Genomic DNA, 20,377 nt, shown 5'->3' with positions numbered 1-20,377 from the left:
TAGCATGATTGCTAAAGATGGATTGCTGAAGGTGGAGTTTGTGAATCTGGAAATAAATGTATGCTAGTGTCAAAGGAACAGAGTATAGGACTGAGGAACTGGATATTCAGGAATTGGGAGAAAAGGGGCTTCAAGAAGCAGGCGGTGGGCTTCATAATAAAGATAAGTTTAGAGGTGGCAGAGGGGGAGGTAGTGGGGTGGATGCTGTTGCAACTCTTTACAACTGCTTATCTGATTTTCAAGATCTCCAGCTAAATGTTGGCAAAATTCACGATGCTAAAATTACTAGAACCACTGCCAACTACTAAACTATTTGGCATTATCATGTACCAACTATACTTTTCAGTAAGCTTAATGTACAAAAAAATATATTTTGTAAGAATTTTTGATCATAAATCACATTCTGGGTTATCATGTTACCTGAATAAATTAAAAACTGTCATTATATTGACTTATAGTTTAAGCTGCATTGGAGGCGGTGTTGAACCTCGTCGTCGATACCTCGGGAGCCTATTATCAGCAAGGGCAGACATCGACGACGAAGTTCAACACCGCCTCCAGTGTTCGGCCGCCTGAGGAGGAGAGTGTTCGAAGATCAGGCCCTCAAATCTGGCACCAAGCTTATGGACTACAGGGTTGTAATGATACCCACCCTCCTGTATGGCTCAGAGACGTGGACCATATACATAGGTCCTTGCTAGCAGACAGAGGAAGCGATCTGTTGTGTATCTGTAAAGCATTCACTCCCATGTTCTGCCACCAGAGAGCGCATCCCCTGAAGTCCCAAGGGATCCCAGCATCCCTTGGGAGCACTATATATAAGCCGGCCCCTAAGGCCTGTTACTCACTCTGGAATGTCTCAATAAAGACTGAGGTCACTGTTGCTTTAACCTCCCTGTGTGCAGTCTCATCTGTGTTAGGAACTCAACAACTGGCGACGAGTATACGAATCCAACGCAAAGATGCAGCAAACTGTGGGCATCCTGGAGAAGTTCTCGGAGGGTGAGGACTGGGAAGCCTATGTTGAACGGCTAGACCAGTATTTTGTAGCCAATGAGCTGGACGGAGAAGGAAGCGCTGCAAAAAGGAGAGCGGTCCTCCTCATGGTCTGCGGGGCACTGACCTACAGGCTCATGAAGAATCTTCTGGCTCCGGTGAAATCCACAGATAAGTCGCATGAAGAGCTGTGTACACTGGTTCGGGAGCATCTTAACCCGAGGGAGAGCGTGCTGATGGCGAGGTATCAGTTCTATACGTACCAGCGATCTGAAGGTCAGGAAGTGGTGAGCTACGTCGCCGAGCTAAGGCGACCTGCAGGACAATGTGAGTTTGATGGCTACCTGGAGCAAATGCTCAGAGACTTTTTTGTACTGGGCATTGGCCATGAGACCATCCTACAAAAACTTTTGACTGCAGAGACACCGACCCTCAGTAAGGCCATTGCGATAGCACAGGCATTTATGTCCACCAGTGATGACGCCAAAGAAATCTCTCAGCACACAAGTGCTAGCAATGTTCATAAATTAACTGGAACTGTGTTTGCGAGCAGAAATGTACAGGGCAGAAACGAGTCTGCAACTGCCAGCAGGCCTCAGGTGACCTAGATGACTCAGAGTCCGCAACAAAGGATGAATGCAAGGCAATTCACAACTTGTTGGCGTTGTGGAGCCTTCCATTCAGCCTATTCATGTCGCTTCAAAGAGTATGTTTGCAAGAGCTGTGGAACAATGGGGCACCTCCAACGAGCTTGCAGACGAGCTACAAGCTCTGCAAAACCTACTAACCACCACATGGCAGAGGAAGATCGGTCCATGGTGGACCAAAGCAATTTCGAGCCTCAGAGAGAGGAGGCAGATGCTGAAGTACACGGGGTGCACACATTTTCGACAAAATGTCCACTTATGTTGCATGTTCAGCCATGAACTCATTGAATGGTGGTGCAGGCTTGAAGGGCCGAATGGCCTACTCCTGCACCTATATTCTATGTTTCTATGTACACCAAAGAGCTTATCACTGTCCTAGGCAGCGCCATGGTCAAGGTCACCTACGAGGGCACGGTGCACAAACTGAGACTCTGGATTGTCCTGGGCGATGGCCCCACACTGCTTGGAAGGAGCTGGCTGGGCAAAATCCGCTGGAACTGGGATGACATCCGAGCGCTATCACATGTCAATGAGGCCTCATTTACCCAGGTTCTTAACAAATTTCCTTCCCTTTTTGAGCCAGGCATTGGAAACTTTTCCAGGGCGAAGGTGCGGATCCACTTGGTCCCAGAGGCATGACCCATTCACTACAAGGCGCGAGCGGTACCTCACATGATGAGGAAGAGAGTGGAAATCGAGCTGGACAGGCTGCAATGCGAGGACATCATCTCCCCAGTGGAATTCAGCGAGTGGGCCAGCCCGATTGTTCCAGTACTCAAAAGCGATGGCACGTTCATGATTAGCGGCGATTATAAAGTAACTATTAATCGTTTCTCGCTACAGGACCAATACTCACTACCGAAGGCAGACGACCTATTTGCATCGCTGGCAGGAGGCACGATGTTCACCAAGCTCGACCTGACTTCGGCCTACATGATGCAGGAGCTGGAGGAGTCTTCGAAGGGCCTCACCTGCATCAACGCGCATAAGGGACTGTTCATCTACAACAGATGCCCATTTGGAATTATAGAAACATAGAAAATAGTTGCAAGAGTAGGCCATTCGGCCCTTCTAGCCTGCACCGCCATTCAATGAGTTCATGGCTGAACATGCAACTTCAGTACCCCATTCCTGCTTTCTTGTCATACACCTTGATCCCCTTAGTAGTAAGGACTACATCTAACTCCTTTTTGAATATATTTAGTGAATTGGCCTCAACAACTTTCTGTGGTAGAGAATTTCACAGGTTCACCACTCTCTGGGTGAAGAAGTTTCTCCTCATCTCGGTCCTAAATGGCTTACCCCTTATCCTTCGACTGTGACCCCTGGTTCTGGACTTCCCCAACATTGTGAACATTCTTCCTGCATCTAACCTGACTAAACCCATCAGAATTTTAAATGTTTCTATAAGGTCCCCTCTCATTCTTCTGAACTCTAGTGAATACAAGCCCAGTTGATCCAGTCTTTCTTGATAGGTCAGTCCCGCCATCCCGGGAATCAGTCTGGTGAACCTTCGCTGCACTCCCTCAATAACAAGAATGTCCTTCCTCAGGTTAGGAAACCAAAACTGTACACAATACTCCAGGTGTGGCCTCACCAAGGCCCTGTACAACTGGAGCAACACCTCCCTGCCCCTGTATTCAAATCCCCTCGCTATGAAGGCCAACATGACATTTGCTTTCTTAACCGCCTGCTGTACCTGCATGCCAACTTTCAATGACTGATGTACCATGACACCCAGATCTCATTGCACCTCCCCTTTTCCTAATCTGTCACCATTCAGATAATAGTCTGTCTCTCTGTTTTTACCACCAAAGTGGACAACCTCACATTTATCCACATTATACTTCATCTGCCATGCATTTGCCCACTCACCTAACCTATCCAAGTCGCTCTGCAGCCTCATAGCATCCTCCTCGCAGCTCACACTGTCACCTAACTTAGTGTCATCCGCAAATTTGGAGATACTACATTTAATCCCCTCGTCTAAATCATTAATATACAGTGTAAACAGCTGGGGCCCCAGCATAGAACCTTGCGGTACCCCACTAGTCACCGCCTGCCATTCTGAAAAGTACCCATTTACTCCTACTCTTTGCTTCCTGTCTGACAACCATTTCTCAATCCATGTCAGCACACTACCCCCAATCCCATGTGCTTTAACCTTGCACATTAATCTCTTGTGTGGAACCTTGTCGAAAGCCTTCTGAAAGTCCAAATATACCACATCAACTGGTTCTCCCTTGTCCACTCTACTGGAAACATCCTCAAAAAATTCCAGAAGATTTGTCAAGCATGATTTCCCTTTCACAAATCCATGCTGACTTGGACTTATCATGTCACCTCTTTCCAAATGCGCTGCTATGACATCCTTAATAATTGATTCCATCATCTTACCCACTACCGATGTCAGGCTGACCGGTCTATAATTCCCTGTTTTCTCTCCCTCCTTTTTTAAAAAGTGGGGTTACATTGGCTACCCTCCACTCGATAGGAACTGATCCAGAGTCAATGGAATGTTGGAAAATGACTGTCAATGCATCCGCTATTTCCAAGGCCACCTCCTTAAGTACTCTGGGATGCAGTCCATTAGGCCCTGGAGATTTATCGGCCTTCAATCCCATCAATTTCCCCAACACAATTTCCCGACTAATAAGGATTTCCCTCAGTTCCTCCTCCTTACTAGACCCTCTGACCCTTCTTATATCCGGAATTTTGTTAGTGTCCTCCTTAGTGAATACCAAACCAAAGTACTTGTTCAATTGGTCCGCCATTTCTTTGTTTCCTGTTATGACTTCCCCTGATTCTGACTGCAGGGGACCTACATTTGTCTTTACTAACCTTTTTCTCTTTACATATCGAGAGAAACTTTTGCAATCCGTCTTAATGTTCCCTGCAAGCTTCTTCTCGTACTCCATTTTCCCTGCCCTAATCAAACCCTTTGTCCTCCTCTGCTGAGTTCTAAATTTCTCCCAGTCTCCGGGTTCGCTGCTATTTCTGCGAATTCGGTCGGCTGCAGCGATCTTTCAGAGAAACATGGAGAGCCTACTCAAGTCGGTACCACACACGGTGGTCTTTCAGGACGACATATTGGTCACGTATCGGGACACCGTCGAGCACCTACAAAACCTGGAGGAGATCCTCCAGCGACTGGATCGCGTAGGGCTGCGGCTGAAGAGGTCGAAATGCGTCTTCATGGCATCAGAAGTGGAGCTTTGGGGAGAAAGATCGTGGCGGATGGCATTCGGCCCACAGACGCCAAGACAGAGGCTATCAGGAACGCGCCCAGGCCACAGAACGTCATGGAGCTGCGGTCGTTCTTGGGACTCCTGAACTATTTTGGTAACTTCCTACTGGGGTTAAGCACCCTCTTAGAGCCCCTACATGTGTCATTGCGTAAAGGTCAGAACTGGGTATCGGGAAAAAAACAAGTAATTGCTTTTGAGAAAGCCAAAAACATTTTATGCTCCAACAAGCTGCTTGTATTGTATAACCCGTGCAAAAGACTTGTGCTAGCATGTGACGCATCGTCGTACGGAGTCGGGTGTGTATTACAACAAGCTAATATTGCGGGGAAGTTGCAACCTGTCGCCTATGCTGCCAGGAGCTTGTCTAAGGCCGAGAGGGCCTACAGCATGATTGAGAAAGAGGCATTAGCGTGTGTGTTCGGGGTAAAGAAAATGCATCAGTACCTGTTTGGCCTCAAATTTGAGCTGGAAACCGATCACAAGCCCCTCATATCCCTGTTCGCTGAAAACAAGGGGATAAATACTAATGCCTCAGCCCACATACAAAGGTGGGCACTCGCGCTATCAGCGTATAACTATACCATCCGCCACAGGCCAGGCACCGAGAACTGTGCGGATGCTCTCAGTCGGCTACCATTGCCCACCACGGGGGTGGAAATGGCGCAGCCTGCAAACTTGTTGATGGTGGCGCAGCCTGCAGACTTGTTGATGGTCATGGAAGCGTTTGAAAATGATAAATCATCTGTCACGGCCCGCCAGTTTAGGACTTGGACCAGCCAAGATCCTCTGCTGTCCCTAGTAAAAAACTGTGTACTGCATGGGAGCTGGGCCAGCATCCCTGTTGAAATGCAAGAGCTAATCAAGCCGTTCCAGCGGCGAAAGGACGAGCTGTCCATTCAGGCAGAGACTGCCTGTTGTGGGGTAACCACGTAGTGCTACCCAAAAAGGACAGGGAGACGTTCATCTCGGATCTCCACAGCACACACCCGGTTATAGTAATGATGAAAGCGATAGCCAGATCCCACGTGTGGTGGCCCGGTATCGACTCTGACTTAGAGTCCTGTGCACGGCAATGCAGCGTATGTGCTCAGTTGAGCAACGTGCCCAGAGAGGCACCACTAAGTTTGTGGTCCTGGCCCTCCAGACCATGGTCGAGGATCCATGTCGACTATGCGGGCCCGTTTCTCGGTAAAATGTTCCTGGTGGTGGTGGATGCTTTTTCAAAATGGATTGAATGTGAAATAATGTCGGGAAGCACGGCCACCGTCACCATTAAAATCTTGAGGGCCATGTTTGCCACCCATGGCCTGCCTGATATACTGGTCAGTGACAACTGGCCATGTTTCACCAGTGCCGAATTTAAAGAATTCATGTCCCGCAATGGGATCGAACATGTCACCTCGGCCCCGTTTAAACCAGTCTACAATGGGCAGGCAGAGCGGGCAGTACAAACAATCAAACAGAGCCTCAAACGAGTCACAGAAGGCTCTCTCCAAGCCCGCCTGTCCCGAGTACTGCTCAGCTACCGCACGAGACCCCACTCGCTCACAGGGGTGCCCCCGGCTGAGCTACTCATGAAAAGGACACTTAAAACCAGACTCTCGCTGGTTCACCCCAACCTGCATGATCAGATAGAGAGCAGGCGGCAGCAACAAAATGTAAACGATGGCCGCGCCACTGTGTAACGGGAAATTGACCTGAATGACCCTGTGTATGTTAAACTATGGACATGGTCCCAAGTGGATCGAGGGCATGGTGATAGCTAAAGAAGGGAATAGGGTGTTTGTCGTCAAACTAGACAATGGACAAATTTGCAGAAAGCACCTGGACCAAATGAGGCTGCGGTTCACAGACTGCCCTGAACAACCCACAGCAGACACCACCTTTTTCGAGCCCACAACACACACCCAAAGGATCAACGATACCACGCCGGACCAGGAAATTGAACCCATCACGCTCAACAGCCCAGCAAGGCCAGGCTCACCCAGCAGCCCTGCAGGGCTACCAACACACCAGCCCAGCGAGGGCAAAGCCAACATACCAGAACAGACATTTGTACCGAGGCGGTCCACCAAGGAAAGAAAGGCTCCCAACCGCCTCACCTTGTAAATAGTTTTCACTTTGACTTTGGGCGGGGAGTGATATGTATCTGTAAAGCATGCACTCCCATGTTCTGCCACCAGGGAGCGCATCCCCTGAAGTCCCAAGGGATCCCTGCATCCCTTGGGAGCACTGTATATAAGCCAGCCCCCAAGGCCTGTTACTCACTCTGGAGTGTCTTAATAAAGACTAAGGTCACTGTTACTTTACCCTCCCTGTGTGCAGTCTCATCTGTGTTCGGAACACAACACTATCATCTCATCAAGCTGGGCTGGATTTGGACCCAGGTCAGATAGATGAAAAGCCAGTGTATGCACAAACCAGTTTCTGTCTGTATTAAATATATTTCTAAGCAGATCGCGATGATATGGCCTCCCACCAAAGATGGGTTCATGGCTATCTGGTTTCCTCTCAAATTACTTTATTTGTGCTGTAATTGAGACCTCCTCTACCTCTTTTTCATTAACTCTGTGATTCGGTAGTGGGAAAAATGTTGGAATCAATTATTAAAGATGTAATAGCAGCGTATTTGGAAAGCAGTGACAGGATTGGTCCAAGTCAGCATGAATTTATGAAAGGGAAATCATGCTTGACAAATCTGCTCGAATTTTTTGAGGATGTAATTAGTAAAGTGGACAAGGGAGAACCAGTGGATGTAGTCTATTTGGACTTTCAAAAGGCTTTTGACAACGTCCCACACAAGAGATTAGTGTGCAAAATTAAAGCACATGGTATTGGGGGTAATGTATTGACATGGATAGAGAACTGGTTGGCAGACAGGAAGCAACGAGTCCTTTTCACAATGGCAGGCAGTGGCTAGTGTGGTACCGTGAGGTTCAGTGCTGGGACCCCAGCTATTTACAGCATACATTAATGATTTAGATGAAGGAATTGAATGTAATATCTCCAAGTTTGCAGATGACACTAAGCTGGGTGGCAGTGTGAGCTGTGAGGAGGATGCTGTAAGGGGTTTTCTCAGGGAGTGTTGTTGTGCCTTGGGTGTCTCTCTCTGGGCTTCTGCCCTCACAGCTTATGCCTGGCCTGTGAGGTACCCTGAGTGCTGCAAGAGCACCCCTGGAGAGACTGTGTCCACAGCTTATGAAGGGGGGTTTGGAGACTCGTGCGTCCCCACAGCTTATGCCTAGCCTGTGAGGCACCTATGAGTGTCAAACACTCCTAACCCCTTCTTCCCTAGCCTGTGACACACAGTTGATCGTTTTCGAGGCGCTCCTAGCTTCCCTTACACGGTTCTGACATAAGACTCACGATCAGGAGATGTAATACAATAAAACTGAGACAAGGTGATTCCAAGAGGAACTTTAGGCTTCCAATTTATTTGACAAGGTGTATCTCAACAAACAGCAATACACCAACAAAACAATCCCCCTAAATCCCACTAAACGGACACAATGAAAATCTTTACACAAGTTTAGCAGTACAATGCCCAACCTCCCACCTTTCCTGGCCTAACTGAGTTGGGAGTTGCGGGGACCAGAGGTTATACTCACTACTATGCCTTCTGCAGTCTGGTGGTTTGTTTCTTCTATCTTCGGTGTCTTCGGACACTGGTTTTCCTTCAGTGTCGAGAATCTTGCTGGTTGTGGTTGTTGGATGACGAGGGCAGGGAAAATCCACTCCCTTCTCCGCCCCCCCCCCCCCCCCCCTCCTACGTCAGAAACCCTTTTTTTATAGCCAGATCCAGTCCGCCTCTCCTGCTGAAGTCGATTCTTCTCATTGGTGGACTTTGTGATTTTGAAAAATGCAGCAGCTTTAGATTATTGCGGGTTTTTCCACTGATATTAACCTACTCAAGGTTTGAGTAGGTGTTGATTGCATTGGCTTCCTGTAGCCATTGTATAGGCCCTTGGGTTGTTTTGGGTTCCCTGGTTTCGAAATGTCTGCATAATTATCCTTCAATTCAGTTTTCCTAACCTACTCAAGGTTTGAGTAGGTGTTAATTGGGTTGGCCTCCTGTAGCCATTTCCTTCCATAGTGTAAACATGGGGAAGACAATAGTCCGATAATGGCTGTGAGACAGTCCCAGTTTTCGAGCAAGTGCTCTCCCATTGGCTTGAAAGCCCCATGCTTCGGGCTGACTCTGTCTCACCATTGGTCCCCCCCCCCCCCCCCCCCCCGGTGTCCTCCCCCGTCCAATCACTGCTCTGCCAAGGTCAAACTGTTATCGGTTTCAATTCACAGCACAGACTGATCCCACAGCCCTTTTCCTTCTGGGTAAAATGAGGGGATTTTCGTCCTCCCCTACAATGCTAAGAGGCTGTAGGGTGACTTGGACAGGTTAGGTGAGTGGGCAAATGCATGGCAGATGCAGTATAATGTTGATAAATGTGAGGTTATCCACTTTGGTGGCAAAAACACGAAGGCAGAATATTATCTGAATGGCAGCAGATTAGGAAAAGGGGAGGTGCAATGAAACCAGAGTGTCATGGTACATCAGTCATTGAAAGTTGGCATGCAGGTACAGCAGGCGGTGAAGAAGGCAAATGGCATGTTGGCCTTCATAGCGAGAGCATTTGAGTATAGGAGCAGGGAGGTCTTACTGCAGTTGTACAGGGCCTTGGTGAGGCCACACCTTGAATATTGTGTACAGTTTTGGTCTCCTAATCTGAGGAAGAAGATTCTTGCTATTGAGTGAGTGCAGCGCAGGTTCACCAGACTGATTCCCAGGATGGCAGGACTGACATCTGAAGAAAGACTGGATCGACTAGGCTTATATTCACTGGAATTTAAAAGAATGAGAGGGGATCTCGCAGAAACATATAAAATTCTGACGAGACTGGACAGGTTAGATGCAGGAAGAATGTTCCCGATGTTGTGGAAGTCCAGAACCAGGGGTCACAGTCCAAGGATAAGGGGTAAGCCATTTAGGACCGAGATAAGGAGAAACTTCTTCATTCAGAAAGTTGTTCAGGCCAGTTCGCTAGATATATTCAAAAGGGAGTTCGATGTGGCCCTTAGAGCTAAAGGGATCAAGGGGTATGGAGGTAAAGCAGGAATGGGATTCTGAAGTTGCATGATCAGCCATGATCATATTGAATGGTGGTGCAGGCTCGAATGGCCGAATGGCCTACTCCTGCACCTATTTTCTATGTTTCCCCAAATCGCGTCATCTTTTCCAGTTAATTCCTTCATATTTAGAAATCATTTGGTTTAAAAACTAGTATTAAAACACTCTACCTAAACGCACGCAGCATTCGAAATAAAGTAAATGAGTTGACGGCACAAATCATTACAAATAGGTATGATTTGGTGGCCATTACAGAAACGTGGTTGCAGGGTGGCCAAGACTGGGAATTAAACATACAGGGGTATCTGACAATTCGGAAGGATAGACAAGAAGGGAAAGGAGGTGGGGTAGCTCTGTTAATAAAGGATGATATCAGGGCAGTTGTGAGAGATGATATTGGCTCTAATGAACAAATGGTTGAATCATTGTGGGTGGCGATTAGAGATAGTAAGGGGAAAAAGTCACTGGTGGGCGTGGTTTATAGGCCCCCAAATAATAACTTCACGGTGGGGCGGACAATAATCAAGGGAATAATGGAGGCATGTGAAAAAGGAACGGCAGTAATCATGGGGGATTTTAATCTACATATCGATTGGTCAAATCAAATCGCACGAGGTACCCTGGAGGAGGAATTCATAGAATGCATACGGGATTGTTTCTTAGAACAGTATATTACAGAACCTACATGGGAGCAAGCTATCTTAGATCTGGTATTGTGTAATGAGTCAGGAATAATAAACGATCTCCTCGTAAAAGATCCTCTCGGAATAAGTGATCACAGTATGGTTGAATTTGTAATACAGATTGAGGGTGAGGAAGTAGTGTCTCAAATGAGCGTACTATGCTTAAACAAAGGGGACTACAGTGGGATGAGGGCAGAGTTGGCTAAAGTAGACTGGGAACACAGACTAAACGGTGGCACAATTGAGGAACAGTGGAGGACTTTTAAGGAGCTCTTTCATAGTGCTCAACAAAAATATATTCCAGTGAAAAAGAAGGGCGGTAAGAGAAGGGATAACCAGCAGTGGATAACCAAGGAAATAAAGGAGAGTATCAAATTAAAAACCAATGCGTATAAGGTGGCCAAGGTTAGTGCGAAACTAGAAGATTGGGAAAATTTTAAACGACAACAAAGAATGACTAAGAAAGCAATAAAGAAAGACAAGATAGATTACGAAAGTAAACTTGCGCAGAACATAAAATAGATAGTTAAAGCTTTTACCGATATATAAAACAGAAGAGAGTGACTAAAGTAAATGTTGGTCCCTTAGATGAGAAGGGGGATGTAATAATTGGAAATGTGGAAATGGCTGAGACCTTAAACAATTATTTTGCTTCGGTCTTCACAGTGGAAGACACAAAACCATGCCAAAAATTGCTGGTCACGGGAATGTGGGAAGGGAGGACCTTGAGACAATCACTATCATTAGGGGGTAGTGCTGGACAGGCCAATGTGACTCAAGGTAGACAAGTCCCCTGGTCCTGATGAAATGCATCCCAGGGTATTAAAAGAGATGGCGGAAGTTATAGCAGATTCATTCGTTTTAATCTACCAAAATTCTCTGGACTCTGGGGATACCATCGGATTGGAAAGCAGCTAATGTAACGCCTTTATTTAAAAAAGGGGGGCAGACAAAAGGCAGGTAACTATAGGCCGGTTAGTTTAACATCTGTAGTGGGGAAAATGCTTGAAGCTATCATTAAGGAAGAAATAGCGGAACATCTAGATAGGAATAGTGCAATCAAGCAGACGCAACATGGATTCATGAAGGGGAAATCATGTTTAACTAATTTACTGGAATTCTTTGAGGATATAACGAGCATGGTGAATAGAGGTGTACCGATGGATGTGGTGTATTTAGATTTCCAAAAGGCATTCGATAAGGTGCCACACAAAAGGTTACTGCAGAAGATAAAGGTACGCGGAGTCCGAGGAAATGTATTAGCATGGATCGAGAATTGGCTGGCTAACAGAAAGCAGAGAGTCGGGATAAATGGGTCCTTTTCGGGTTGGAAATCGGTGGTTAGTGGTGTGCCACAGGGATCGGTGCTGGGACCACAACTGTTTACAATATACATAGATGACCTGGAAGAGGGGACAGAGTGTAGTGTAACAAAATTTGCAGATGACACAAAGATTAGTGGGAAAGCGGGTTGTGTCGAGGACACAGAGACGCTGCAAAGAGATTTAGATAGGTTAAGCGAATGGGCTAAGGTTTGGCAGATGGAATACAATGTCGGAAAATGTGAGGTCATCCACCTTGGGGGAAAAAAAAACAGTAAAAGGGAATATTATTTGAATGGGGAGAAATGACAACATGCTGCGGTGCAGAGGGACCTGGGGTTCCTTGTGCATGAATCCCAAAAAGTTAGTTAGCAGGTGCAGCAGGTAATCAGGAAGGTGAATGGAATGTTGGCCTTCATTGCGAGAGGGATGGAGTACAAAAGCAGGGAGGTCCTGCTGCAACTATACAGGTTATTGGTGAGGCCGCACCTGGAGTACTGCGTGCAGTTTTGGTCACCTTACTTAAGGAAGGATATACTAGCTTTGGAGGGGGTACAGAGCTGATTCCGGAGATGAGGGGGTTACCTTATGATGATAGATTGAGTAGACTGGGTCTTTACTCGTTGGAGTTCAAAAGGATGAGGGGTGATCTTATAGAAATATTTAAAATAATGAAAGGGATAGACAAGATAGAGGCAGAGAGCTTGTTTCCACTGGTCGGGGAGACTAGAGCTAGGGGGCACAGCCTCAAAATATGGGGGAGCCAATTTAAAACCGAGTTGAAAAGGAATTTCTTCTCCCAGAGGGTTGTGAATCTGTGGAAATCTCTGACCAAGGAAGCAGTTGAGGCTAGCTCATTGAATGTATTCAAATCACAGATAGGTGGATGTTTAACCAATAAGGGAATTAAGGGTTATGGGGAGAGGGCGGGTAAGTGGAGCTGAGTCCACGGCCAGATCAGCCATGATCTTTTTGAATGGCGGAGCAGGCTCGGGGGGCTAGATGGTCTACTCCTGTTCCTAATTCTTATGTTCTTATGATCAGCGACTTCATCCACTCGTCAGAAACTCTATCCACTTGTTTATGATGATTCCACTCTACAGTAACTTTCTTTTGATATCATACCCTTAATACTTGCACCTCCAGTTCAATGCAGTGCAGTGGCCACATCATTACTTGATTTTTCTTTCCCCTTCACTTGGGCATCGAAAATTTGGGGGTAGAATTTCCATGGGAGATTGGGGCCGGGGGTGGTGTTCTCTGATCTTATAGAAGACTGGTGGAAATGCTGGAGAAACAATGTAATTGGCTGTTTATGCCGTTTATCTGGAGTTTCTACTGAAATTATGGGTGGAGATTGGAGAACCCACTAGAAATTACTGCCACTTGTTTCTTTCAATTCTCTTTACATCCCTTGGAAAATTGGCAAATGTCCACCATTCCTGATCTTCAGTGACTTCATTTTTAGCCCTTCTTCATTTATCAACTGTCTTCTTTTATTGACCTATCCGTGGAATTGCTTTAATACCAATCTCAAAATTGAGAGACAGGATATACAAAAAAATGTCACTTCTCGTATTCATTCACTCCCTGTCACACCCTTTCTTGTCTCTCTTCCATTTTGTAGCTACTATTATGGTCATTATTCCTTCCAGGCTCCAAATACATCGTCCTGCACACTCTTGCTCCTCCTCCGTTCCTACTATTGAAATGAAGACGCTTTGCATCGTGTACTAATCTCAATGACCTAAGCCCAGCCATCTTCAGCAGCTTCATCAATGACCTTCCCTCCAGCATAAAGTCAGAAGTGGGGATGTTTGCTGATACTGCACAGTGTTCAGTGCCATTCGCAACTCCTCAGATAATGAAGCACTTCATGTCCACATGCAGCAAGATCTGGACGACATTCAGGCTTGGGCTGATAAGTGGCAAATAACATGTGTGCCGCACAAGTGCCAGGCAATGACCATCTCCAACAAGCGAGAGTCCAACCACCGTCCCTTGCCATTCAATGGCATTACCATCGCCGAATAACCCACCATCAACATCTTGGGGGTCACCATTGATCAGGAACTGAACAAGGCACAGAAATACTGTGGCAACAAGAGCAGGTCCGAGGCTAGGTATTCTGCAGTGAGTGTCTCACATCCTGACTCCCCAAAATCTTTCCACCATCTACAAGGCACAAGTCAGGAGTGTGATGGAATACTCTCCACTTGCCTGGATGAGTGCAGCTCCAGCAACACTCAAGAAGCTTAACACCATCCAGGACAAAGCAGCCCGCTTGATTGGCACCCCATCCACCACCTTAAACAATCACTCCTTCCACCACTGGCATTCCGTGGCTGCAGTGTGTTCGATCTACAAGATGCACTACTGCAACTTGCCACGGTTTCTTCATTGCACCTCCCAAACCCGTTACCTCTACCTCCTAGAAGGAGAAGGGCAGCAGGCACATGGGAACACCAGCACCTGCAAGTTCTCTACAAGTTACACACCATGATGACTTGGAAATATATCACCGTACCTTCATTGTCACTGGGTCAAAATCGTGAAACTCTCATCCCTAATAATGATAACAACTTTTATTTATATAGCGCCTGTTACAGATAAACAGATAAATTTGACACCGAGCCACAGAAGAAATTAAGGCAGATGATCAAAAGCTTGTTTAAAGAGGTAGGTTTTAACGAGTGTCTTAAAGGAGGAAAGAGAGGCGGGAGGTTTAGGGAGGGAGTTCCAGAGCTTAGGGCCCAAAAAGCTGAAGGCACGTCCACCGATGGTTGAACAGTTATAATGAGGGATGTTCAAGAGGGCAGAATTTGAGGAGCGCAGACATCTTGTAGGATTGTGAGGCTGAAAAAGATTACAGAGATAGGGACGTGGACTGATTTGTAAACAAGGATGAGAATTTTGAAATTGAGGCGTCGTTTAACCGGGAGCCAATGTAGGTCAGAAAGCACAGGGGTGATGGGTGATCGTGTCTTGGTGTGCGTTGGAAAAGTTTACATAATGTAGAATGTGGAAGGCCAGCCAGGAGTGAGTTGGAGTAGTCAAGTCTAGAGGTAACAAAGGCATGGATGAGGGTTTCAGCAGCAGAAGAGCTGAGGCAGGGGCGGAGGCGGGCAATGTTACGAAGGTGGAAAAAGGCAGTTTTAGTTATGCCGCAGATATGTGGCTGAAAACTCATTTCAGGGTCAAATATGATACCTAGGTTACGAACAGTCTTGTTCACCCTCAGATGAATGCTAGGGAGAAGCATGGAGTCAGTGGTTAGGGAACGCAGTTTGTGGCAGGGACCAAAGATAATGGCTTCGGTCTTCCCAATATTTAATTGGAGAAAATTTCTGCTCTTCCAGTACTGGATGTCAGACAAGAAATCTGACTAGTGGTGGCAAGGTAGAGCTGGGTGTCGTCTGCGTACATTTGGAACTGACTCTTGTGTTTTCGGATGATATCGCCAAGGGGCAGTATATAGATGAGAAATAAGAGGGTGCCAAGGATAGGTCCTTGAGGGACACAACAGTACAGTGGGAGTACTTTCGCCACACGGACTGCAGCAGCTCAAGAAGACGTCTCGCCACCACCTTCTCAAGGGGAATTGGAGATGGGCAATAAATGCTGGCCTTGCAAGTGACGCCCACATCCCATGAACAAATTAAAAAAAAATATTCCCCAGGATTTCTAAGTTGTGGAACTTGTAATTTCTCTGTCATCCATTCTTCCTACAATCTTGAGGGTTTTAAAGATTGGTTTCATGTAAACACTGTATCCTTATTTACCCCCATCTCTTTTCCCGTTTCCAACCTTGGTGGCTTCCAGCACAATGAACTGTGGCCCTTCGTATCATTCATTCAATTAAAGTAAATTAGGGACACACTTATTGTTGTGTATGTATAAAATAAGTATATACTCTGTACACTTAATGTACAGTTACATAAGACACTGAATGTATCTTCACACTGTATACACTATGCCTGTACCGCCAGAGGGTGCAACTGGTGGAGACCTAGGGGTCATCTGTATACTGCAGGTTACTAGGTATAAAAGGGAGCTCACCATACTGTGCCATCATTCAGGAGCTGCAATAAATGGACTACGGTCACCACAGTTCAAGTACAATACCTTACCTCGTGGAGTCATTACTAGAGTGCTTACAGACACAATAACTGGCGACGAGATTATGAATTACCACGCGAAAAATGGCTAACCTTGGCAACTTTCAACAATTCGCCGATGGGGAAATTTGGCAGGCCTTTGTGGAAAGGCTCGAACACTTCTTCATTGCGAACGACCTGGCTGGAGACACACCGACCTCGCTGGCTGATGAGCGCAGAGCTATCCTGCTCAGCAGTTGTGGATCCACCGTCTATGGCCTCGTCAGGGACTTGCTAGCCCCAGAGAAGACAACAACCAAAACATATGCGGAGCTCGTAACATTGATACAGGAACAGCTCAAACCTAAAGAGCGCATCCTCCGTGGTTAACAAGGGAAATTAAGGCATGTAAATTGGACAGAAAAAGCAGCAAACCTGAGGACTTGGAGAATTTTGTAATACAGCAGAGGAAGACAAAGGGTTTAATTAGATGGGGAAAAAGAGTATGAGAGGAAGCTTGCTGGGAACATAAAAACTGACTGCAAAAGCTTCTATAGATATGTGAAGCGAAAAAGATTAGTGAAAACAAATGTAGGTCCCTTGCAGTCAGATTCAGGTGAATTTATAATGGGGAACAAAGAAATGGCGGACCAGTTAAACAAATGCTTTGGTTCTGTTTTCACGAAGGAAGACACAAATACCCTTCCGGAAATACTAGGGGACCGAGGATCTAGTGAGAAGAAGGAACTGAAGGAAATACTTATTAGGCAGGAAATTGTGTTAGGGAAATTGATGGGATTGAGGGCCGATAAATCCCCGGGGCCTGATAGTCTGTATCCCAGAGTACATAGTGGATGCATTGGTGATCATTTTCCAACAGTCTATCGACTCTGGATCGGTTCCTATGGACTGCAGGGTAGCTAATGTAACACCACTTTTTAAGAAAAGAGGAAGAGAGAAAACGGGTAATTATAGACCGTTTAACCTGACATCGGTAGTGGGGAAAATGTTGGAATCAATTATTAAAGATGAAATAGCAGCACATTTGGAAAGCAGTGACAGGATCGGTCCAAATCAGCATGGATTTATTAAAGAGAACTGGTTGGCAGACAGGGAGCAGAGAGTCGGGATAAACAGGTCCTTTTCAAAATGGCAGACAGTGACTAGTGGGGTGCCGCAGGACTCAGTGCTGGGACCCCAGCTATTTACAATATACAATAATGATTTGGATGAGGGAATTGAGTGTAATATCTCCAAGTTTGCAGATGACTCTAAACTGGGTGGCGGTGTGAGCTGTGAGGAGGACGCTAAAAAGCTACAGGGTGACTTGGACAGGTTAGGTGAGTGGGCAAACGCGTGGCAGATGCAGTATAATGTGGATAAATGTGAGGTTATCTACTTTGGTGGCAAAAACACGAAGGCAGAATATTATCTGTGTGGTGGCAGATTAGGAAAAGGGGAGGTGCAACGACACCTGGGTGTCATGGTACATCAGTCATTTGAAAGTTGGCATGCAGGTACAGCAGGCGGTGAAGAAGGCAAATGGTATGTTGGCCTTCATAGCTAGGAGATTTGAGTATAGGAGCAGGGAGGTCTTACTGCAGTTGTACAGGGCCTTATTGAGGCTTCACCTGGAATATTGTGTTCAGTTTTGGTCCCTAATCTGAGGAAGGACGTTCTTGATATTGAGGCTGATTCCCAGGATGGCAGGACTGACCTATGAGAAGAAACTGGATCGACTGGGCCTGTATTCACTGAAGTTTAGAAGGATGAGAGGGGATCTCATAGAAACATATAAAATTCTGACGGGACTGGACAGGTTAGATGCAGGAAAAATGTTCCCGATGTTGGGGAAGTCCAGATCCAGGGGACATAGTCTAAGGATAAGGGGTAAGCCATTTAGGACTGAGATGAGGAGAAACTTCTTCACTCCGAGAGTTGTTAACCTGTCAAATTCCCTACCGCAGAGAGTTGTTGATGCCAGTTCATTGGATATATTCAAGAGGGAGTTAGATATGGCCCTTATGGCTAAAGGGATCAAGGGGTATGGAGAGAAAGCAGGAAACGGGTACTGAGGTGAATGATCAGTCATGATCTTATTGAATGGTGGTGCAGGCTCGAAGGGCTAAATGGCCTACTCCTGCACCTATTTTCTATGTTTCTTTGTTTCTCACACACCGGCAGCCCAAAGGCCAAGAAATCGCAAAATATGCTGCAGACCTCAGATTGGCTGCACCGTGTGATTTTGGCGACCACCTCACAGAAGCACTGAGAGACATCTTAGTTATTGGAATCAACCACGAGGGCCTCCTCCGCAGGCTGCTTTCTGCGGACATCACGGTCACCCTGCAGAAGGCAATTAATGTCAGCCAGGGGTTCATGGCCTCAGCCTGTGATTCCAAGCGGATGATGACTCACCCGTAAGCCGGCAAGTACCGTGAACTGACTGGCGCCTTTTAGACGCGAGGCTGCTACCCCGAATCCTACAACCCTGAATCCGCCACATGGGGCCAAACGGCCAGCCCCATGCTGACGCTGTGGAGGGAATCACAAGCCCCACCAGTGCCGCTACAAAGACTATACTTGCAAAGGCTGTAATGCGAAAGGCCATCTCCAGCGAATGTGCAAGAGAAATTTTACTCACCGAGTCACTGAAGAGTTGGCCGATCATCTGGGCTCCAGCGACGTTGAAGAGAGAATCCGTGAGGCAGCTCAGCCCCTGCTCCACTGAGAGTTCCCCATTGAGAATGGAAGTTGAAATCAACGGTGTTCCAGTCTCGATGGAGGTCGACACAGAGGCGAGCCAATCGCTGATGAATCTGGCGACCTTTGAGAAACTCTGGGACAATCCAATCAAACGACCTAAAATTATCCTGATCCAAGTGAAGCTGCTCACTTACGCAAACTACACCATCCCAGTCGTTGGCAGCGTGGATGTCCAGGTGTCCCACGGCGGCGCGATGCACAAGTTACCTTTGTGGATCGTTGCTGGAGATGGTCCAACATTGCCAGGAAGAAGATGAATGAAACAAATCCAAATCTGTTGGAGCTGGGAAAACCTCCAAGGCCCGGCGATCGCTGTCCTATGCGGCCCCAAATTTGGATCCATCGCAGCACCTGAAAATCCAACCGTCCAACTCTACTGCGTGGCGACAACACAGACCGCTCAACCCAACTGCGAGATTGCGCCTCCGGGACCAAGGTGATGCCTCAGGGAGTGTGGCCACACACAGAGAGAGCATACCCACTGCAGGGCCAGCGATCAGCAGATAGCAAAGGCACCACTACTGGCACCCTGCCCCAGATCGGCCCTACCTCTCTGGTCACCAGGGCCAGTACCGGGAGCAAGAGGCTAGCACCCTCCAGCCCTCCCAACGGGACCTGGGATGACCAGGCTCCCACTACCGCTGAAGGGCAGCAGGGAGACACTGCAGCCCTCAAAGGAGGACCGGGAGTCCACACGTTCCTGTGGCTTTGCCCTCCACTAGGCAACGGCAAACCCCTGAGATTCAGCCAGGTGAGCGATCCGGGCCCACCCAGCTGGCAGGGGGCACAGCGCCGCCATCAGACAACCTGGACACAGTCTGGTTACTCTGGAACTAGCGTCATCACCCAACTGCACCTACACCCCAGGGGCAAAACTGTGATACCACGTATGTACCTTACCTGTAAAATGTACTTATTCCACTTCTGCAAGACCCAAACAGTGATGTAACTAATCCTATTTCCTTTTTTTTCTCTGTACATGTATGCACATGCAGGTGTTGAGCCACACACATGGTCTATGTATGGGGGGGGGGGGGAAATGGATGTATGTAGCCATGGACGCACATGGATCACACCCAGAACCCACTCAACCCCCATTGCAACCTCCAACCGTCCACTGCTGTGGCAATAAGGACTTGGGGGTCTACAGGGAGAGAGCCATGCCAAAGCACAGACAAGGCTTTGGGCACTTAAGTCTAAGGCCAGAGCACACAGTGCAAAGACCAGTGGCACAAGAATGAGGGGGGAGTGATGTTATGTATGTATAAAATATGTATATACCCTGTACACTCAATGTACAGTTACATAAGACCACTGAATGTATCTTCACACTGAATACACTATGCCTGTACCACCAGAGGGTGCAACTGGTGGAGACCTAGGGGGTCACCTGTACACTGCAGGTAACCAAGTATAAAAGGGAGCTAACCATACTGTACCCTCATTCAGGAGCTGCAATAAATGGGCTAAGGTCACAACAGTTCAAGTACAAT

At 47.1% G+C, this 20,377-nt stretch overlaps 1 protein-coding gene across 1 annotated transcript in view; it reads left to right on the top strand.

Moving 5' to 3' along the window:
- Positions 1-20,377, top strand: part of popdc1 (popeye domain cAMP effector 1) — a 91,933-nt gene that overhangs the window by 37,552 nt on the left and 34,004 nt on the right. The window lies entirely within an intron of this gene.

The sequence above is a fragment of the Pristiophorus japonicus genome, chromosome 7, assembly GCF_044704955.1.
Source record: "Pristiophorus japonicus isolate sPriJap1 chromosome 7, sPriJap1.hap1, whole genome shotgun sequence".
NCBI classification, from domain to species: Eukaryota; Metazoa; Chordata; class Chondrichthyes; family Pristiophoridae; genus Pristiophorus; species Pristiophorus japonicus.
Note: the sequence above shows the minus strand (reverse complement) of the source record. Positions and strands in the feature narration are given on the sequence as shown.